Source organism: Rhynchophorus ferrugineus, unplaced genomic scaffold (genome assembly GCF_030347505.1).
Source record: "Rhynchophorus ferrugineus isolate W39M unplaced genomic scaffold, kcgeb_rfMv2 rfM8, whole genome shotgun sequence".
In the NCBI taxonomy this organism is placed as follows: domain Eukaryota; kingdom Metazoa; phylum Arthropoda; class Insecta; order Coleoptera; family Curculionidae; genus Rhynchophorus; species Rhynchophorus ferrugineus.
The window spans coordinates 10253830-10273083 of NW_027472587.1; the positions used below are offsets into that span (position 1 = coordinate 10253830).

The 19254-nt window shown below is 32.5% G+C and overlaps 1 protein-coding gene and 1 long non-coding RNA gene across 5 annotated transcripts in view; one reads left to right on the forward strand and one right to left on the reverse strand.

Moving 5' to 3' along the window:
* The window catches only part of Pde8 (Phosphodiesterase 8), a 235178-nt gene that overhangs the window by 62424 nt on the left and 153500 nt on the right, over positions 1–19254 (forward strand). Inside the window, exon 1 of one of the 4 annotated variants that reach the window (XM_076411375.1) lies at positions 4161–4627. The exons of 2 other annotated variants lie outside the window; for them this stretch is intronic. The gene's annotated coding sequence lies outside the window, so the exon portion shown is untranslated. Of the gene's footprint in view, positions 1–4160; positions 4628–19254 lie in introns of those variants that run through there. One more of the 4 variants, XM_076411376.1, reaches the window with a different exon arrangement.
* Positions 783–3634, reverse strand: LOC143200765 (uncharacterized). Its single transcript, XR_013006810.1, has 3 exons — positions 3487–3634; positions 2518–2622; positions 783–1173 (listed from the first exon to the last, which is right to left on the reverse strand). It is a non-coding gene; the product is annotated as an uncharacterized LOC143200765 (long non-coding RNA).

The window sequence follows — 19254 nt, forward strand, 5'->3', positions numbered from 1 at the left end:
TGTAAAATTTGGTACAAGTTGATACCATCAGAGTGAAGTCAGCTGAAGATCAGCAAGCAACAAACGACACGAAAGTTCGACCAAATTGAATCGTGATTTCTTTAAAGTGAGTATATGTATTTCGTTGATATTGCTTTTAAAGTATTATTATATAGTATTTTTGAGCAATGTTTATATGTTTTGCTCGTTCAACGAAATTTTATTTCAGTAAAATATTAAATGCCCAAAAAATATTATATTACCGTAATATTATATTCTGAATTATGACTATATTTTGAGAACAAAAAAGTACATTAGATTTTTTCATATATATATTTTAAAGTTTCCTTTTTACCATAGAGTGTTTATCTGGATCGGACATACTGCTTAACGTGGGGTCTGAACCACGGTCCTCGGCATTAAGCCTAACGTCTGGCCAGTGACCAAGTTAGAGACCATTCCAGAAGACATTCGATCTTACCCAGCCTGATTACTATCGTCACTGGGATGTACCTTGTCGGATTTTCCACTGTTGCCATTTAAAGACATTTACAGTTACAATAACAAACATAAAGTACATCTATGCACCAGCAGGATTCGAATCCGCGACTATTGCAACAGTAGGGGGACCGTCCTGTCGCTTTAACCACTGCGCCAACCAAGCCAGATGAACATTAAATTAATATAACTTAATCACAATTTTATATTCTTTATAGATGTTTAATCTCATAACAACATTATTCCCGTTCCGTTGATCCAACTATTCAATATTCCATTAATATTATGATTAAATAAAATATATATTAGAATAAGTTTTTTTTTTATTTTAATTATTACATTGTTACTAGTCGTTTCCGACTCACCTACAATTTATCTTTATGATAACCTAAATTTAGGTATATAACTAGAAGGACCCCTTGGGCATACATGTCACTGCTGTATATTTTATTTACTGCACTTCATTACACAACACTACCCAAAATCAGATGGTTTGATTCTTTTGAGTCTGTGTCCTGCTCTGGTGGTATCCAAAAGTTGCAGTACTTTAATATTCTCATGATAATGGATGGAGTCTTTCCTCATGCCTCCTTGCAACCCTCTTGATTTTTTGACTGTGGCTATCTGAAGGTCTCGTTGTAGGTAGTCAGTCCTGTAGTATTTGGGAGCGTTTACAATATTTCTCAAAATTTTGTTCTGAAAAATTTGTATTTTGGGAAATGTAGTAGATAGTCATTACGTCGCCGCACTAACAAGAAATTATAGATGCAGCAAAGAAGAGGAATGAGGATGAAAGAAAAAAAGAAGACGTAGTAAATTCTTCTAATGGATACATGAATATTGCCTAAAAAATCCAGGATTTGAACTTAACTGTTCAACTTGCCTGAAAAAATAGAATTACTTAATCGATGCTAATGATTGAAAATTATAGGCACAATTTAAGTGTACCTACTAACTATTGTCATCTCAATATCGTCCCGGGACAGAATTAGCGGCCCAAAAATTATGTTAGATTTGGTACTTTGTTGTACTGCCTTTACAGAATTTGTAACTGAGTTAACAAGTTGTTGATTATTTTTAAGAATAAGGAATAAGGCAATAAATTAATTTTCTATTATTATGTTAACTGTAGTTTTTTTCTACGGTGTTTTTACAAGAAGGGGCGATATTTGACAACTGTACCTTATTGATAAAACTAAACTTATACTCTACTATTATTGCAAGCTTTTGAATTTAAAAAAAATGTATTATTAAGGTTATTTTTAAATCTAGAGCGCAAAATATAAATTATATTTAATAAAACAATATAAGATAATAAAACGGAGATTAAAATAAATGATATAACAACTACTTGCCCAATAAATAGCAAACTAAATAGAGCAAATAAGCGTCGGAGATCTTGATGTCGAGGGGATCAGATGCTAGTTCTGAAAATATAATGAGAATGTACCCGAGCAACCAATTTTTAGTGAAAAGGCTGAAATTATACTTGAAATATAACAAAAATCGGTAATTATTAGGCTGAATATTTCTAATATCAAGTAATATTGACATATGACGATAAATTATAATGACGACAAATAAATGTATTGACAAATACTGATAATAGATGGTATTCAATAAAAGACATTGAAAATGCCAGGCAATAACCATGATGGAATAACCAGAATGGTTAATAATAATATCTTTGTCCATACTAGTCAATAACATTGACGGACAGTCATTATAAAACAGACAATACTGATAATTAATGGCAATGGTAAACTATGCTAAAATGAAGTATGACGTGTTCAGAATATTTCGGCATTATAAACCGAAAGAATTAATAAATCACAAAGCTTCAAATCCTATGTTATCAACTTATTCCAACCACTTTCTATTAAGTACGCTTTATATTTGCACCATACTGAAAACTCATGACACTTCGTTTAAATATTTAGCTTTTTTCTTCTTATGAAATATCGGTAAAATCAGAAAGATATAAGTATAATAACAAATAGACAGAAAACGTATACAAACATGACCATATTTCATTCTTACTTTTACTATAATCTTCCAATACGTCCTGTTTCCATATTATTTAACATAAAAATATATCCTTTGTTCCACAGCAATCTACAAAATTAGTGTTATAAAATTATATCACTACATAGTATAAAACAAAGTCGCCTTTTCTGTCCCTATATATGTGCGCTTAAATCTTTAAAACTGCGCAACGGATTTTGATGCGGTTTTTTTCAATAGATAGAGTGATTCAAGAGGAAGGTTTATATGTATAATACATGTATAATATACTAAGGCAACATTGCTAATTTTAGAGGTTTCTAACGTGATGTCGTAAATTAACCTATTTTTTAGGCTTATTTAGCAATTAGCAAAAACGCTGCCTAACCCTACGAGTTAGATCAAATTAATGTACTACAGTATTGTACACCATAAAAAGGTCTACAAAAAAGTCCGCGATGGTATATGTTTATCTTTTAGGGATAACCCACATTAACCATTTTTATTGTTTACTTTTTACGTGAGAAAATGGCTTATTTACGAAGTTATTTTAAGCAATACGGCATTAATCCTTATCGAATTAAGTACCTTAAATACAGTGTGCAATTAATATAGATCAATATGGTTCCTTACAGCATGTAAATTAAACAAATATTTTCGGAGATATTACAAATTTAAAATTTGCGTTTAAAAATGTGTAATGTAATAAAAATTGTATGAATTTAGATATTCCAAAGATAGCAGGAAATCTTCATAGTAAGTATAGGGGAAGAGGAATTGTTTTACTCCAAATTTAATGCGTGCAGGCCAAGGGCAGTAATGAATGAACCAAAAATACTGGATCGATTTTAATCATGTTTTCATTGAGTGACATAGGCATATATATTTTATGCCCGTGCAAAGTCGGAGCGGGCCGCTATGTTTTTATATACAACGTTCATATTTTTCTGTAGTGTATTTAATTTAGTATCAGCATTGCACCCGTGCGAAGCCGGGGCGGGTCGCTAGTTTTATTAATAATTCATACCTCATACACGTATTTTCGCATTATCTGCCGCTCATTTTGCCTATGAAATAATTATATTACCTCAATAAAATGTAAATACAAAATTAACCTAAAAATGACTTCTAACCAATTCTCTGGTAAACAACAAGGCGTATATAGCAAAGGACGTGTAGTTGTGAAGCTCTCAGGTTGGATTAGAACAAGTGCGCATTTGCAGTTCTAGCCAATTGAAACTTTTATAGGCATGGATGTGTAGGTGTTTTACTGTCCTTTCCTAGGAGGTATTAAGATATCACATCTGGCAAATATCCTTCAAACCTTTTATTAAAGAAACATAAACGTCCCAAAATTAAAGGATCTAAAATATTTGACTACCAGTTGGAACTTTTATGTATTATAGATATTCGGAACGATTTATGATTTCCTCGAATGGTACATATCTTTTTCTGTGTTTTAGGAAAATAAATATCGAGAAAATATAAACAAATTAAACTCGCTTTTACACTATAATATATTATTATAAATCAATATTTTTGTGGTTTTTTGTTACAGTCATTTAGCCGATTAGCGTTTCCTATTCGGCGGCTCCTATTGTTCCAGCGATACTCTTCCTCTCGGTTACTAAATTTAAACCTTTCGCTGATCGCCTACCGTTCATAGCACCGCGTCTGTCAGTTCTCGCTCAACATCATCGCTCGGCATATCGCCCGTCGTAAGGTACCATCGACGCCGACGACATACCCGATCCTCGTACGGCAACAATGACGCCATCGTCGAGCGTGTCAGTTTTTTTTTAAGCGTATATCTAATCTAGTTACCTAAGTGCGGTGTTTGTTTTTGGCGGGCATATAAACGCACGGACGTCAGCCACTCCAGTTTCATTTACTATTTCAACACGTCGATATAGAACGGCGGCTGAGAGCGACGCCGATCGTTGTTTTTCGTTCTTTTGTTTATCTTCGGGACGCGGAGTCGGCCTCGACGAACTTCTCGGAGTGAAAGAGCTACCCATTAAGCAAAAAAGCATGATTGGGTAGTCGAACAACGGTGCCTTGTTCGCACTTCGGTGAAAAAAGAAGGGAGAGTGTTTTTTTCGGTAGCTATTTTAAAAGTTCTCGACAGGATTATTAAACTAAATAGGTATGATGCTCTTCTGTTATTGTTTTCGTTGTAACGCGATGCTGGTTTGTTGGGTACATCAACTATTTAAGATCAAAAATTGTTCCAAATCACTTATGATTCGGGATGGGACGGAATTAATAACACCACTTATGGCTTTGGAACAAGAGAGAAACTTTATGTACATGTCGTGCCATTTACATGTTGTTCTTCTTTTCTACATACTAGGTATTGGCTCTTGTATCGACATGAATCATATATCTAACACCCCATCTCAATTTAAATGTACCTAACGGCAAACCTAATTAACACTATAAACAAAAATAAGTACAAAAATACATTTAAATTGCTCGAACAAAACTATTACATTCTACATACATATTTGTTTGAACTTAGAACTATTCAATTTCTACATAGTGAGAATTTACTTATACTTAATGATTTAATTGAATAAGTCTGCACAATTGTATGATACACACGTAATAAAGAATTTTTTTTTCTTTAGACATGATACTTTGTCTTTGAATACTTAAAAACTTTGAACAATCATAGAAATAGCCGCCAACTATCCAGTTTTATTAACAATTATTTAGTTTGTTCTTGGGTTGCCAAACCTACATATTTCTTTTTATTAATCTCCTAGAACGTCAAAAATCTGCCCGTGGGAAATAAGTATAAGTATTATTATATGATTTCAGTTATATAATATAACTATCCTGACATGTAGTAGATCACTTCAGTAAGTGATCTACTGTACAACTTATAATCTAAATCTTATTCTAGATACTATTCTAACTTATTTTAGTCTATCCTAACTTATTCTAAAAACTGTTCTAGCTTATTCTAGAGAATATTGAATCTCACTCTATGTGTCTATTAATCACTTCATTTAACACAGTAATTACACACACACATTTAACACATTTAACTGTTTGGCGAGTGCATTGGGATGCACTAATAGTCTTTCAGAGTACTTCGAACTAACACTCCAAATCACACTTGCTATGGGTTCTATGAGGATATCACGCTGAATTAGTTTGTTGGACACATAATATGGGGCATCGACGATGACTCGTAACATTTATTCTGGAACCTCTGGAGGATATCTATGTTAGATTTGCTAGTAGTACCCCACAGTTCAATATCATAAGTCCAAATGTGCCTAAGTATTGACTTATACAGCAAAACCTTGTTATTTAATGATAACTTAGATTTACGCCCTATCAGCCAATACATTTGGTTTAGTTTAAGCCCAAGCTGTTTGTGTTTTGTCACTATGTCAAAGTGATATTTAGCATTGTCTGCTTGGGGAAGTTCATGATTATTCAATTTTACTGAGGGACATGTTCTTCTACAAAGGGTGAATGTTATATGGGTAGATTTGGTCTCATTTGCTTTGATACACCACGTTTTAAACCAAAATTCGACTTTGTTAAGATGAAATAGGAGTTTTCTTGTGGCTGATATTGGATCTTCGTGTGATAATAAAACCGCTGTATCGTCAGCATATGTTGCAACAGTAGTGTTTGTTGAGGTCGGTACGTCAGCTGTATACATAAGATATAACAATGGGCCGAGAACACTGCCCTGCGGAACACCCGTATATATTGGGTGTATTCGTCACCCTGTTTAACAATAAAATATCTGAGAGGTAGGATTTCAGCAATTGAAAGTGCGTATGGGGCCAAAGTTTTTGGATTTAACATGCAGTCCAGTGTGCCACACCTTGTCGAAGGCCTGAAAAATATTGAGAAGTGCAGCGGGACAATATATTTTCTCGTTTAAGTTTTTGTTAATTTGGTTGACTAATCTATATATTTGTCCTATTGTTTCATGTTTATTACGGAAGCCAAATTGATGGTTTGGAATAATATTTCTCTCCTCTGCGAATATTTTAAATTCCTTAATGTATAATTTTTCGGATAGTTTAGAGATGACAGGTAACAGGCTTATAAGACGATAAGAGGAGACGTCTTCTGATTTTTCTTGATAATGATTTGAGCCACTTTCCAAGTGCTGAGAAAGCAATTAAGTCTTAGCATGGCATTGTTCTTCCAGTTGTTAGGCCAAACCAGGAGCTTTTTTAGGATTGATTTCTTTAAGTAAGTTTAAGTATTAAGTAAGTTTGTTTTACTTCCTTAACAGTAAATTTCTCATGTGGCAAATCCATTTGGAACGGAGTGCTAAGAAAGTCAACTGTGTTATTTTCTTCTGTTGCGGATATTTCAGATGGGTACGGATTAAATACTGTCTTCAAATATTCAGAGAAATCTTCCGCCTTATCTTTATTATTCCCAGGTATTGTTGTCACTTTTAATCGTTGGATTTTGTTGTTGAGGTTTTTTCATGTTTTTGTTGTTACTTTCCAGAGAGAATATTCAGTTGCATCAGTTGGCGTTAAGTTCTCTAAATAGTTTTGAATTCCTTGATTTTGTTCTTTCTCTTTCAGCTCTTTTGTGGCCTTGTTGAATTTTCTCTTGCTTTCTTCTGTTCTGACTTGTTGCCAGATTTTTCGCAACTTTTCTCTTTTCGGCAATTTTTTGTTTAATTATAGATGAAATATAATTAAACTTTTGATATGTCGCGCTATTAGGTGTTGCGGTCCATGCGGCCTCTTGTATAGATTTTGTTATATATTTTGCAGCTATTTGTGTATCTCTTTCTGTTTTGAGAGGTAGATTTAGAGATATTAAACTGTCTAATTTCTCTCTAAATAATGGCTCATCTATCGGTCATTAAAATAAAAATAGCTTAAATAGCTTAAATTGTAAAAAGTGTGTTTCTGTAATTTAATTATAGATCGATAGAGTATAGAGGCAAGGATCCTTTAAATACCATATATATATATATATATATATATATATATATATATATATATATATATATATATATATATATACCTTGTCACAAAGTATTATATCTTATATATATATATATATATATATATATATATATATATATATATACATATATATATATATATATATATATATATATATATATATATATATATATATTGTTATTTAAACAATTAAACATATATTTAGGTTAAATCTGGTTGGGTGTGACAGACTAAAGAAGGTCGTCTTTGCACGTACGCATTTTCTCGATATACGTGGTATTATCCATAAGTAACCTGAATTAAAAAAATCCGTTCGGTTCGAATGATATATTTCTTTTATTCGTTGGGACCCAGTAGGTTAAGGTTAAAGAAAACCCAAAAGATTCGAACCCCAGTCACGAATAAATCGTTCCGAAAAGGTGAACGCTTGGCATATAATTATCTATTGGCTCACGGTGCGACCAAGGTCGACATAATCAAAAATTCTTATTTGGTACTGTTGCGCAAATCTCTCTCTGTAACTGGACATATCAAAAGCGATAAGTGAAGCACTTCCATCTTAATGACGGACCGCAGTAGGCGCCGAGCGAATATCGTTCCACATTCATTTAAAACAATTGAAATGAGGATGCAATTTTGACTGTTGTTATTATTAGGAGCGATATAATAATGTCGAATATGGGTCAGATTTGCGGGTTTGATGACGTCAATCAATATGTAAATAAAGTAGATAATGTTACGTACTGAACAATATTATTTACAATTAATTAATTATTTTGTATATAATGCACGAGTACTTTACTAATTATAAAAGATTCGACCTCATAAGGCATCTAATTCGATTAATTATATTTTTTCTGTTGTAATATCGGTTTCATTAACCCACTTATGTAAAAGGCTTCAAGGTCTTTTCTCTAATATTTCTATTAATATATTGAACAAATAAAATTAAATGTGCAAATGGTGATATTTCATTTTAAAATTGTTGATCTCAAAACTTAAGTGCTTGCATGTATTTTGATTCGTGATATCTATTGGTGAAAATATAATATGTGATAAAGAAAAAATCAATGTGAACAACTGTTAATTTCGATGGTTTTGACATATTTCTATATAAAATAACAATTCCACTTAGTGTTATACTGTTATTCAGTGAATACTGATCTAATCAGGGAATGTTAAAAATTTCTCATTCAATTTTCATGAACTTTATTGTTTGATTTGAGGAAATCTACTGTCGAAGACCATCAACCCTCATGGCGAGATGACCCCGTGATATTCCAGCTATCAGTTTCGGTTTGAGCGATTTAAAAGTGGTGATTTTTCGGCACAATGACAAAGTCTTATTGGATGATAACCCATCTCAAACCCTCAAAGAAATTTAATAAAATCTTAGTAGATGAATTGATTTCCAGACGTATACATACGATAGGAAAGATCGAAAATGAATCCGAATGCAAAATCGAATAATGCAGAACGCAAATACTTGAATTATAAATACAAAATAGTTAGATGTAAGATAAAGTTCATAATATAATAGGCTTGAGGACGAGACTGTTGATAATTAGACGGATAAATAGCGTTATATCCTTGATATTCCTACCCAGGGTTCTGGCTTGGTGGTGGTTCAGGCTCAGTCAAATGTGGAGTTCTTTTTTTAAATGAAAGTTAATGAGTTCAGTTAGTCAATTAGTTAAGATGCGAGAATCGGGTAACCCTGACATTTGATTCCTTTTAATTTCCAGTTAAAGCCTCACAATTACCAATATCTAATTTACCAAATGGCTCTTAGAAGTATATTATATTCCCCAACTGTCTTAAACTAATCATACATACGTTCCAACTATAAAGGTACGTAACAGGTCAATTGTAAAGTCCCCGACCTGACACATAGATGGTGCTACTAGAATTAAATCCATATGTTTTTTAGTTAACCCTATTCCTCAAAAGATGCGTGTATAAATTTGACAGCTGTCTGTTCATTAGTCTGTGAATTATAGGATTTTGAGTGAAGGAACTTTTGTTGTTGTGAAAAAATGGATATAAAGGAATTTCACATGTTGATAAAATATTGCTTTATGAAGCGAAAAAATACAGCTTAAGCAAAAACTTGGCTTGATGCCGAGTTTCCGCACACTGCCTAGGAAAATCAACCATCAAGGATTGGTGTGCTAAGTTTAGACGTGGTGAAATGAACACCCAAGACGGTGAATGTAGTTGACGCCGAAAGAGGTTGTTACCGACGAAGTTATTTAAAAAATTCGCAAAATGATTTTGAATGACCATTAATTGAAACTGAATGAAATAGCAGACACTCTAAAAATATCAACTGAACGTGTACATTCACGAATATTTCGGTATGAGAAAGCTCTGTGCAAAGCGGGTGCCGCGCGAGCTCACTTTTGACCAAAAACAACGACGAGTTGATGATTCGGAGCAGTGTATGAAGATCATCAAGCCTAATAAACGCGAGTTTTTGCGTCGATATATGACAATGGATAAACATGGTTCCATCAGTTCACTCCGAAGTCCAATCGTCACTCATTCGAGTGGACTGCACACGATGAACCCGTCCCAAAACGTGGGAAAACGCAACAGTCGGCTGGCAAGATTATGGCGTCTGTATTTTGGGATGCGCATGGAATAATTTTCATTGACTACCTTGAAAAAGGAAGGACCATAAACAGCGCCTATTACATAGCGTTATTGGACCATTGCATTGGATCAAATCACCAAGAAACGGCGGCATTTTAACAAAAAGAATGTGCTGCTTCACCAAGAAAATGCACCCTGTCACAAGTCAGTGAAAATGATAGCAAAAATCTATGAATTGTGCTTCAAATTGCTTCCTCATGCACCGTATTCTCCAGATCTGGCCTCCAGTGACTATTTCCTGTTCTCAGATCTCAAAAGAATGCTGACTGGGAAGAAATGTTCGTCGAATGAAGAGATGATTGACGAAACAGATCTATTTTGAAGCAAAGGATAAATCGTACTACAAAAATGGTATCGAAAAGTTGGAGGTTCGCTATAATTAGTGTATCACCCTTGAAGGGAATTATGTTGAATAAAAAAACTAATTTTGCAAAAAATGTGTTTACTATTGCGGGTCGGTGACTTTTGAATTAACCTGTTATTTAAAAACATCATTAAACATATTAAATTATAAATAAATTTTGTTCCTTAAACAAGAAATAAATTGAGATAAATTCGGTATATAAGCTAATAATATTTAATTATGTAAAAACGGTAATTAATTTTAGAAGTAGATATACGCCAATCGATAGGATAGGAGGTTGTTGCTCTTAAACGTTATCCTAAATCCTTGGAGGGTCTGTCAGCTACATTAATATACATTTCCACTTCTCTTTGAGATTATAAATCTTGATCTTTAATACATTTAACGAATGGGGCTTTCAGGGTAATGTACAGGATTTATCCCTTTCCGTTAAATTTTGCTGGTATGAGTTGGATCTTTTTTTTCACTTATCTTCACAATTTTATAAACAGTACTAAATTATAAGTTGAGGGTTCTGACATTTCTAAAATATTTTACTTATTGGTATCTTTATCATTCCTATTACTATTTAGTTTACTATTACTATAGAGATACGAGATTTACCAGAGATTAGTAATGGTGCTGATTTTCATCATTTGTTAAAAGCTTGCACTGGGAACTATCGACTGAAAGCAGTCGAAAAAGTCGATAATCGCAAAAGAGTCAAACCAGTCAATAGTCAAAAAAACTAGCGACTGAAAACAGTAATTACTATTTAGAGATTACCAACGGTAGTATAAGTGAAACGGAGATGTATATATTCCTTCACGTACTAACTTTAAAAATGAAAAGGAAAAAAAAAACAATTACTGAATACTATTAAGATGCAATGAATAATATCATTTTAAAGGAAGTAGAATTACATTTGAATGTTCTGTGGATATCTAAAAAGGGATGGAATAATAAATCCATAAATATTTTATCGTATTTTAATATGTTAATTGCTATTTTTAAATAACATACTATAATAAATAAATATATATATATATATATATATATATATATATATATATATATATATATAAAACAATAGAACTTGAACAAAACCTAAAAACTAAAGATGTACAATAGCCATAAATACTGAATAAAAATTAACATATACCTAATCATAAAAAAAAATTTAGAGCTTTTTTAAATATAATAAATGCTTTATTATTGAACGGAAATATTTTTTAATCACTATTCAAAAATATAATATACATGTTCAGCATTTCCCCCGTGATGAGGTTTCTTCGATTGTTAATAATTTGAGCAGAATTTGATAAAACTTATTCGGAGGGGATAGGTGTTGCAGGTATGGCAGAACATTTTAAATGTAACTGATATAAATCAAGTAATATCATTTTATGAGCATGCCAAAAAAGTAATGGGTTTTCTAAATGCTCAATAAGTCTCATTTCCAAATGCTGCTTAATTTGTAAAGTTGTTGTAGCACCTGGTGTAATTATTTCTTTCAGAAATACATTCTTTGTTAGTATATGTGTCTTGTATTTCGAGTTTTAATACTGTATTTGTATTTTTTTAAGTTAAAGTGGAATATCTCTTTTGTGATAATTTCTTATATCGCTTCGGCATTATTTGTAATACTCAATTTTCAATTTCAAAATATTTTCAAACCATAGAACGTTTAGCTGAATGCATCATTCTACCGAAAAGTTATAAAATAATAAAAATAGATTGTAAAAAAGATTTCTCTGCCTTTTTTACGGTTAATATTTTTTACGAAACTTAACTGCTGCTGTAAAAACTTCTTCAAATATTTTCCATATCGATACAACTTCTAGAACGTTTCGAATTTAAATTTTGTTTTCAATATTTTAGGAAATAAGTTTTGACAATGAAAAGACTTGAGCAAAAATCGAGAGAGTTAGATCGAAAGCAAAAAAAATTAATCAAAAAAAAATTGCCTGTTATTGCCATAAAAACAGTCAAAAGTATTTTACTATTCATCATTCACATTAACTGCCAAAAAATCGTAAAATTATATATATTACATATAAATCTATATAATCCTAAATTGGGCATATTTTTGTAAAGGTCGCGGCTAGGACGACAGCCAGAGTGTTAAGTCAGTCGAATGAAACTAGTAGAACCGAAAATAGTACTTAATAGTACAAGAGTGAAACAGTGGATAGTAAATAGTAATAAAATCAGTCAGACCGAAAATAGTGACTGAAACAGTCGATAGTAAATAGTAGTCAATTACTGAACAGTCGATAGTCAATATCAGTCGAAAGTTCCCAAAGCTACTAGAAATCATTGTCAGTAATTCAACATAATTTAAATTTCAAGGTTTCAATAACATAACAGAAACACAGATTTCTCTAGTCTTCTTGGAAGTAATTATCGCACATCTATTTTTTTAATAACAGTTTATTTGAAGTTTTTCACTATTAATATGAAAAATCTAACAGTTTCCTTGAGATTTAAAGCAGAAACTGAATTAAAATTTTATCATCCGTCATATTTTTAACCAGACACTGTAGAAGTCGTGATAAAGTTATATTTTCGTTGTCCCGCCAGTTATAATATTTTTTTGGAGTATCAGTTGTAGCTTCGTCTTTATGACTACATTATTTTTATCTAAATCCTTGGCATATGGATCAGTTTCCTAAACTAAAGTTCCTGTGTAAGTTCCAACACATTATGTTAAAGTATGTTTTCTCTACTTAAGAACTTCCAAATTCGTCGATGGCTCAAATTCCAATAACCAGAGTTATCAGAATACTCTGACAAACTCTGTCTGCCTTTGTTGGTCTTACACCTTCAGTTCTTGGCTGGGGATACTTTAAGCAATTTAGTACATCTTTGGTGACACTATCCAGTGCGATGCTTTTGCTTAAGCTCCAATAATCTCTATTAAGCAATATTTTGAATAATTGCGGAAGGATATAATAATTAAATTCTTGGTTTGATAAAAAAGTAGTAAAATCTGTCCAACTAAAAATAGCGACTGAAACAGTCAATAGTAAAATGTGGTCAGTTACTAAACAGTCGATAGTCAATATCGGTCGAAAGTTCCCAACGCTACTAGAAATCATTATCAGTAATTCAAGGTAATTTAAATTTCAAGGTTTCAATGACATAACAGAAACTCAGACTTCTATAATCTTTTTGGAAGTAGTTCTCGCACATCTAGTTGTTTCAATAATTCTTTATTTGAAGTTGCCATACTGAACAACAATTATTTCAATATTAATATGAAAATATTTCCCATATTAAATGCAAGTGGTGAATATTTGGTCTAGCAGTCTCTTTGAGATTAAAAGCTGTGAATTGCTTGTTCGGGATATTTTAATAGACGTGTGTACGTGTTATAAACGTTTATAGAAAGATAATATACATCTACTATTTTTATATGCCAATAATTTTTTGCTACAGTAGCATCTGCAAAGCTGAGCATTTTTTCAATGTTAGACCATTAATTTTACAAAACTGTATGTTGTACATTAAGTTTATGGCCATTTTAAGCGCAAACAGGCTGAAAATGGTAAAAGCACGTCTTGGTAATAACGCTTTATTCATGATTGTTTAATCTTTAAAATGGTTATTGTTCTGTATGTCGTGCTATTTTGCGTATTATTTTAATTGTTGCTAATTTTATTATTGCCATTGTGCAGGATTTGAAATGGCTGAACCGTATATATAGCAGTCAACAAATATGAAGTATTTTGAATTGTGAATTGTTTAAATTGTTTAGTTTGACTGACACGGATTGTTTCATGTTAACTAAAAATAGTTTATGGATTTTTATTTTCTTTTGTTGCAAAATTGTATTGTTAAAGATAATGAGGTTATAAATATAGTGAGTAGGGATGGCGAAAAAATATTAGATATTTATTTAGAATAGATATTAGCCGGCTTGGTGGCGCAGTGGTAAAGGAGATGGGACGATCCTCTTACTGTAGCGATAGCCGCGGGTTCGGATCCTGCTGGGGCATGGTCGTAAATTTATGTTTGTGATTGTTTAAAATTTGTGAATGTTCTAGGCAAGAGTGTAAAATCCGACAAGGAAAATGATCCCAGTCACGCCACTAATCAGACCTGGTAAGACCGGATGTCTTCTGGGATGATTTCTAAAGTTGGTCACTCGCCAGTCGGTAAGCTTAATGCTGAGGACCGTGGTTCGGAGTCCACGTTAAACTTTATTATTATCATAGCTGGTAAAAGAAGACTTTAAAATATACATAAAAAAAAGAATAGATATTTTTTTGATCGACATATCCATATTTTTGTAAGCCAATATGTTTCGATATTTTCTCAAAAAAAAAAATTAAATATTATAAAAACCATTTAATTATATTTTAATTTTTCTAATTTTCAAGGTTTAGTGTATTTTTATACACTATATATATATATATATATTATATATATATATATATATATATATATATATATAGATATAGATATATATATCGAAAACGATATTTTTTAAATATCGATACATGGAAATATCGATATTTTTCTCGATGGCCAAGACCTCTAATAGGGAGTACAAGGAAAGTCATTCGATATTGTCATTCTCGAATGTGCAGTTTTACTGCGCCAGAAATTATCGATCGGAATAACTCGTAATCGAAGGGAACGATGTTTGGTAAAAATGGTGAGTGATATAAGGATTTCCATTTATATATTTTCAAATATATTTTCACGGATTTTGTAAGATGTTACCGGACATTGTCTCATGATGCCAAATTTCTAGATCGACTTTTAACTTCTAAAACAACAGATTTGTTTTAATATCTTACCCAAATGTACCAATTTCAATTTGTTGTCATCTTTTTTCGTTTTGCGCTTACGGTCTCAGCGTTTTTTGTTTTCAAGACGAAATTAACCGTTCTTAAGCTTTCAAATTCTTCAACAACTTATTTCACCTAAGTCAATATTACCATGTATTCCCTTGTAAATGGCGGGTATTTAACTCAAAATTCGCTTAGAAGAAGATAAGAAAACTTATACGATATTTAAATGAGATAAACTCACTGATTTGATTAAATTATTTTCTGAAGGTATAATGTCTGGAAAATATGTCAGGCTATAGGAGGCACAGAAGGCTATGGTCATGATTAGTGTTGGGAACTATCGACTGTTTAGTAATTGACTACTTTTTACTATCGACTGTTTCAGTCGCTATTTTTGGTTCGACTGATTTTACTACTTTTTACCAGTGACTGTTTCAGTCGACTGTTTTCAGTCGGTATTTTTGGTCCCACTGAATTTGCTACTATTTACTATCGACTGTTTAAGTCGTACTTTTAGTTACTATTTTAGGTTCTGCTTGTTTCATTCGACTGATTTTTAACGTTCTGGCTCTGTCGTCCTAGCCGCGACCTTGATAAAAATATACCCAATTTATGCTAACATAGATTTATATGTAATATATGTAGTTTTATGATTTTTTTGGTAGTTTGCTTGTAAATAACAATATATTGCATATTAATATTATAATATTTTGGTACTATATTTTTCAAGATTGTAAATGCAATACGGTAAAAGATTAAAATTGGGAATGATAAATAGAAAAAAATATTTTGACTGTTTTTATGGCAACAATAGGTAATATTTCGATTACTCTCTCGATTTTTGTTAAAACATATTAGCGTTCAATAATAAATAATGCATTTATATCATTTTATTCAGATCATTTTTAATTATGTCACGGATTAGTTACTATTTTCAGTCGCTAATTTTTTGACTATCGACTGTTTCAACGGTTTTCAGTCGATTGTTCCCAATAATAGTCATGATAGAGAATTAACTGACTTCATTTTATCTGAGTATATAGTATCAAGTATCTGAGCAAAGTTATATATTCTTTTAAATTTTAATCTAAACTTGTGTACACAATTATTTTGAAACACATAAAAAAGCTAAGAGTTTAAAACTAGCTGGTCTAACCTTAATTAAAATAAAATCTAATAAAATTAAGGAAAAACATGAGTAAACTGAAACATTTTTTAAAAATTCGGATCCAAATTATAATTAACGGCTTCAATATCGATATCTGTTGAAATCGATTAAATAGAATTATTTGAAATATTTCTACGCTCTGCTTATTTACGTAGGTTAATCCAGTGTCAATATTAACTCGCAGGTGGATTCTATATTATAGATAATAATATTAATTATATAGCTTTTGTTTAACTGGCTGTGTAAATAAGGGTTTGTTGTAGATGAAAAGTGTGTAATAAATTTTGTATAAGTTATGAAACGTGTACTATAACTGAACTTCTAATTCATTTAAGAACTATTTTATTTTATTGGAAACAAGTAGAAATATGTTGAAATGATACAAAGGATACTGTTAACTAGGGATGCAGAAAAACTATTTTAATTTTATTTTAAAGTTTTGGTGAATTTTGGAATTTATGTATTTTTATTTTTTCTTAAAAATATCGATATATTTTTTGTAAGATATCGAAGACGATAATTTCTAAAATATCGTTATATAGAAATGTCGATGGCCAACACCCCTACTGTTAACCCAGTCTCAGTCTATCTGATGGAAGCAGAAACCTTGGATTAAAAGTATGTTATCCGTCATATTTTTAACCAGACACCGCAGAAGTCGTGACGAAGATATATTTTCGTTGTCCCGTCAGTTATAATATTTTTTTGGAGTATCAATTGTATCTTCATCTTTATGACTACATTATTTTTATCTAAATCCTTGGCATATGGATCAGTTTTCTGTTTCAGTTTCTGTCTAAGTTCCAACATATTTTGTTAAAGTATGTTTTCTCAATTTAAGATTTTCCAAATTCGTCGATGGCTCAAGTTCCAATAACCAGAGTTATCAGAATACTCTGACAAACTCTGTCTGCCTTTGTTGGTCTTACACCTTCAGTTCTTGGCTGGGGATACTTTAAGCAATTTAATACACCTTTGGTGATATTATCCCCTCAACTGTGATGCTTTTACCTAAGCTTCAATAATCTGTATCAAGCAATATTTTAAATAATTGCGGAACGATATAATAATTAAACTCCTGGTTTGATAAATAAGTTGATTTCAGTTCATTGAATGACTTTAGAGGGAAACAAAAATATTTGCGAGGTCTTATAAAACATAAATATAGGAAGAAACATTTCATAGACTATGGTTTCTATCTAGTGACAAGTCTTCACTTGAAAAGCCTCGAAAGTTTATAGATGGAATTACAAGCCCTTTTGGATGAAGATTTTATATAATCGCAACTCAAAAAGTCTATGTACAAAATGAGTATTTCTATCAACTTTCAGAAACTTGGCAAGAGGTAATAATATGTCTCGAACGAACACAACCTATAATGACTGTAAGAAACTGCGATTCTTATTGACTACCCTAAAAAGGTACCATGTGTATAAAATTGGTAGTAATAAAATTGTAAACTCCAAATGTGGAGATCCCCAATAAACTAACGTATCGATGCGATCGCAGGATATCCATTTAAAGAAGGTGATCCTGCAAATCTGGTGGAATATTAAAGGGTGTTTTATTACAAATTGCTGCCTCAACTTGTGGTCTCCTAGGGATATCTGGAAGAAAAATATTAAATAGAGCGGGTGCCAGGGGGAGCCTTGCGGAACTCCTTCGTCGATGGTTTTCCGGCTAGAGAGATATCATTAATCATCACATAGAACGATCGTCTTAATAGAAATGATTAGATAAGAGCTGTTAGGTCATCAGGTAGACCTAATCGGATGCATTACGCTACTAAGCCTTCGTGCCAAACCTTGTCAAAGGCTTTGATTAGCTCCAAGAAAACCGCTCCAAGTCTTTCACGTTGGTTAAAAAGACAGTTGATTTTTGTGACCAGCGGATGGGCCTGATGAACAGCTGAGTGTTTGGCGCGAAAACCGAATTACTCATCTGGAATGATATTGCTTGTCTTCGTAAAGTCATTAAGAGCATAAAGGATTGCTCTTTCAGCAAACTTGAAAATGGATCTTAGTAGGCTGATAGGTTTGTAGTCAGAAGGTGATGATTCAGCTCCTTTTTTGGGGATAACTGCGATGAGTGTATGTTTCCGTGTGGATGGAAAGTGTTCCAACCTCAGAATGGCGTTGATGATATTACTTAGTTCGGCGAGCTGCTTGTAGGGAAGATTTTTAAGTTGGGCTATCGAAATATTATCGAAACCCGGGGCCTTCTTGTTCCGAATGTTGCTGATCATTTGCGTGAGTATTTTAGAAGTGACTAGATGGTTTAAAAGATAACTCGGAGGCACTTAAGAACGAACGGAGTTAGCATTCCTAATTATTTCTTCGTTCTCAGCAGCGTTTATATTTGTAGCAGGAGGGAGGCATTCCATTTGGGCCTCATAGGTTTTAGCGAGGAGCTTGGCCTTTTCGTGATCGGTAAGTTTTGCGCCTTCCCTACGAGGCTTTTAGAGAGTCGCCAGAAAGTTGCGGGGCCATCCAGCCGTTGGTCCGCTAGAAATGAGTTCCAGCTCTCGGATCGCCAAGCTTTATTGGTTTCCTTCACTTCTCGTTTTACTCTGTTTTCTTCCCTTTTGACTGCCGAGTTGAGGGTGCCACGAGCTCTACGATAGAGATGATTTTTGAGTCGGATCTGTAACTTAATGCCTTCAGGAACTGGCTCACTTTGAGAGTTTGAATAAGATGGAACTTCGAATGATGAATTCTGATAGGCGGACTGGATGTTTCTAGTTAGCTTCGACACAGCACGCTCGAGTTGGTCAGATCGATCGATCTTCGGAATTGGACCGGATTCCAAGAGAATTTCCTAATATCTCTTCCAGTCAGT